Here is a 4,751-nt window from a genome sequence, read left to right on the forward strand (position 1 = left end):
CGCAAAATCACCTACTTTAGCTAATTTTATCACAGCAACTGAAGTCAATTTCTAGGCCAAATTCATTCGAGTAATTTAATATCATACACCAAAGGAGATGTATTTTTAGAACCGCACCCAACAAAGAGGGAATGACGTTTGCTGTTGTTGTTACAAGAAAGATTCTATCGATACGCGACGTCCGCAGGTAAGAATTATGTGTACTAAGACAAGGCAGCCTATAAATGGCAGCCTCCAGTTGCATAGGCATCGTGCAGGCAATACCGCTACATTTTCATAAATGGAAACTCAACGTATCGGCTTTGGTATATCAAAAATAGAAAATTAATGTCAGTTTATCTTTAGCAGAGGTATACTTTGTCGTGTTAGCACAACGGAATCAATCCAGTCTTGCCAAAATTGATTGTGTTTCCGACCTGTCATCGGGGACACGCGAGTATGAATAAATTCGTACGTATAATGTAATGCTATTTCTCGAACAGAGATGTGGGCTAGAGCAATTAATCTAAAAATTCGCCACCGAGAAAATATAAGCACCAACTCAACAAGGAGAGCAAAGAAGCCGCTAACACTACTAGTACTCCTATAACATGATCTAGGTTGGGATGACGAGAGACCTCGTTTTTGGGCCTGTTATTCCGGACTCCTGCAGGGCTGCCCTGGTCGCATCAAAATCTAAAAGTTGTACAACCCGTTACGAGCTCTGGGAAGATGTAATTCTGATTGAGATAGATGCTAAGGATGTCTGCACAGAACAACGTGGAGCTAAAATATGCTAAAAAAATACTGGCTGCGATGTCCTGCCGCTAGCGTGGCCCAGTTAAATGGAACAACTGTTTAATATACAATACCGGTGTATTATACTGTTAGAAGCAAATCTGGCGGATTTCGAATTTGAATAGCTTTTGAACCGCGAGACGAAATTCGGCAGGTAAGTACTCCGGTTTTCTAGGAACTGGGTAAGTTTGCTCCAGGAAAGGTGAGTTCGGAAGGGAAGACAAAGTATGTTAGAGGTCTCAAAAATCAACGCTTAGTGGTCAAGTTTTTGGTAAGCCATCGCGCTATGTATATACATCGAATATTGGTAAAGACGTTAAGCGAAGAGGCCTTGCGTGGAAGTACAGTATGTCAACAGTGCAAAGGTCTCAAGAACAGAAATTGGGAGTGTTGAAGGCCAGCAAGGAGGTGACTAGATGTCGAAACCCGGAAAGCAATGATAGCAATCGATGATGCTTTTCATAAAAGCAGCGTATGGAGTTTAAAAGCTTTATCAGCCAAAATTGGAATTTAATTTATAACATGTTACCGATTTATAACCAAAATTGATTCGAGGTCAGTTATATTTGCGTGTGGTGCAATTTGTGAGACCTTTATTGACAAAAAAACCCACCTGGCGTATTCAATTTCTACCGCTAGTTGGAAAAGGACATGAGGGCATGAGAATAGCGTCATCCTGAACAAAAATAGAATAGAGAGGCGACAGTGGGCTCAGACGTAAGGTAACGGTAGTATCTGGACGACACCATGGGTATTCACGTATTGGTCCTCAACTGTGGCAATGATTTCATAAACTTTTTTCTTTACTTGTCTACAACAACGAGAAGAATCCAAATAAAACTGTAAAACTAAAGTTTCTAAAGTTTCTGCGGAAATTTCAGTTATATTTAAAACGCTCCATTATAACTTTTACATCTACTGCATTTCGGCTTTCAAAGGATACCAACGCCGACCCTACGCAGCTCTTATCAGGGATATGTGACTCTGAAGTTACTTAGTTAAAAAGAAACGTCTATAATTTTTTGACACACAATATATAAGGAAAACTAGGACAATACGATAGACAGGATTTACATTGCGTACTCCATTTTCCGGCAAGGAAACATTGATTAAAAATTTTAATTCTCAAGCTTTCGACTTTTCTGACACACACAAGTTATTTTGTGTAATTGGTGTTACTGAATTTTTTTCTTTAACTAAATTTTAGAAGGCGGAACTATATGAAACAGCTTTTTTGCCCATTTTATCGAAGTTCCATGGAACGAAAGAGAGGCTAAATAACGATGGCAATTCCGCTGGGCCTTGAGCTACATTTCCGAAACAAGATAAAAATTACTTACATTACCATGTTTAGGGCTAACTGGGCTAATAGCATAAATCGTCATCACCTTTTATACCGTAGAGAGCATGTACATATTTCACTGAGACTGCACAATGTTGCTTACATATGCATAAAATTCCTAAATGTATCATATTTCAAACTGACCTAAACGCTGGGTGCTACGCACCATATGATAATTTAAAACAAGGTTTTCTGGTTCTTATCGCTATTGCTTGTGCAGAAGCGACCAAGGCCACCTTTCTCTCTGGGCTTTGTTAAGAGCACTCTCGTCGCTAACTTATTCGACTCAAAATTTCTAAATTGTGTGTACAGATAAAAAAAAAACTAATAGAGACAGAATGCAGCCTCAGACAACAACTACGGCTATTGTAGGTAAAGGTCTCTTTTCCATTAGGAAGATAGGTTGTGAACTGGGGATGAGCAAGACCACGTTGCAACGACAGCTCGGAGCTGTAAAAAAAAAAGCGGCAGCTGCTGATACCTCAAAAATCTTGCTTCAACATCCGTCTACTTGCGTCACGTGTTTACTGTATGTCGAAAAGCTATATTAGCAGCAAGCCTAGCCCAGTACAAAACGATCATGCAAGATTGTACTGCGCTTAAAATGAGTTCATTTGCATTCGGAACAGAATTCAAAATGTACCGTCGCGATGACATCGCTTCTTTAGCATGGCACGAATAGCTTTCTATGTATGTAAGATGCCCTTTGCTACACAATAATTTAACTAATGAAGCAGTCTAAGTTTTCTCAAGAACTTCATAATTTTATATAATCATACAATTAAAGTTTTTCAAATATCTATATTCTAGACGATACGTTCCTTCTCATGGTAAATAAAGTGAACTAGTCGGTGAAATGATATTGCAACAGCTTGAAATATTTGTTACTGTCTTTGAACTCACAAGTGAAAACACAATTCTAAGTATTAAGTATATCATAAGATGTGCTTCAAGAAACATATACTTATGGGTGTACCTATTAAAACTTAAGATCCTTCAAGCACGTCCAAATGGACTACAAGAGAAGTGTTTACAGACTGTCTTTATTCGCTGTTCCTTCAAGGCACATCCGCTAGCCACGGATAGGAACGAGATTCATATAGGCTTATACATGATTGAATTGGTTTTGAGAAACGTCGTTTACAACGTTGCAGTTTATCCAGACCAGAACTTTTTTACTACTTACGATAGAAAGATAATTATCTGTGACGTAGTTAACCATTATGGCGAAAAACAGTGCGCCGCTTTTTGAGCAAAAATCAATAATTACACAGCATCTTCGTGTTAGGCGAACTGTTGCCAAAGTTGAGAACTTCTTTTTTTTTTCGTCCAGAAGAGACTGTCTACGTTATTGCCAGTTTCGTGTGGTATTTAAAAAATCTGACGATGCTTTCCATGAGGCAAGCATGAAGACTCCTCTGAAAGTGTTTTTTTTTGAGAGTTTAGAACTGGAAAGCTTGAAAAGTCAATCAAACGATCAAAAACTAATTTGTGTTGTAGAAAGTAATGGCCGTTTCAGAGTGGAGAATATTAAATTACCAACTAAATCGTTTAAATGGTTCCTTTTTTGAGACCTTTTGCGGCTAGTAGTCCAGAAACTAGTAGGTAATGGGATTATTCGAGGGTTACAAAGTCACTTAACAACGGTAGGGCTTTGATTTGTATGGATGAAAGCATCACATACAATTAAACAAATAAAAATGTCTAGGTCAGATTTAAAGCTAAGAGCTAGCAGATTGTAAGATTTAGTAGTGTGTTACTTGCCAACCGCGTGCACTTATTATTAGCTTAAACGATTCATTTCTCTAGTTACTCAATTTGAATATAAATAGTTTATCCTCAAAGACTTGGCAATACGCGGTTGTCGAAAATCATTAGTCATTTGCAGCTTACGACAAAGAAAAAAGCAGTTAGGCCAGGAAGCTTACTACAATGATGGCATCAAAAAAAGGGAAATTGTCCATATATATGTCACAGCATAGAGGACTGAGAAAAATAATGAGCGAATAAGTGAGTTAAACAATAACTTTTCGATAATGAAGATTGAATGAAGATGATCATTTGTATAAAACTTCTTCTCGCGCTGAGATGTTGCTTTTTCAGTAATATGATATTTTTTTAATTAATTATTATGCTCATTCAAGCACTATATGCGTTTACTTTATTATTATAACTAATGTGCCCATAATTTAACTGCATAAACAGCTGATATTTGTGCGGCAGTCTTTTTTTATTGGTTTATTTGTGTCTGCTTGTTTCTTGCCGCTTTTTGCGCCTTCCGTTTGTCATTATCAACCAGTTTTAGTTCGCTGGCATTCATAGGTGGCATCTTGTTTGTGTTGAAGTACATTGCTTTTTGTGAATACCTGATGTGTAGGTGTTCCTTTAGGCTGGGTTATGGTGAAGCATCTGCTACAAAGAAATTCACTGGATTGTCATAGTCAGGACTCGGCAGTCTTTTTATATGTGATGATTACGGAATGAGTGTACTTGTGTTTTGTCTCTCAGCGCTGACTGTTGCTAGTCTTGTGGTATAGCGGTACAAGTTTGGGCCATGTTCGTTTCCAAACAGGGTGCCGTATCAGGTGCGCGACAATATGTGGGGTTGTGTGATGCTATGTTCCGCGTGTTT

The sequence above is a fragment of the Varroa jacobsoni genome, unplaced genomic scaffold (assembly GCF_002532875.2).
Source record: "Varroa jacobsoni isolate VJ856 unplaced genomic scaffold, vjacob_1.0 contig00072, whole genome shotgun sequence".
NCBI lineage: Eukaryota > Metazoa > Arthropoda > Arachnida > Mesostigmata > Varroidae > Varroa > Varroa jacobsoni.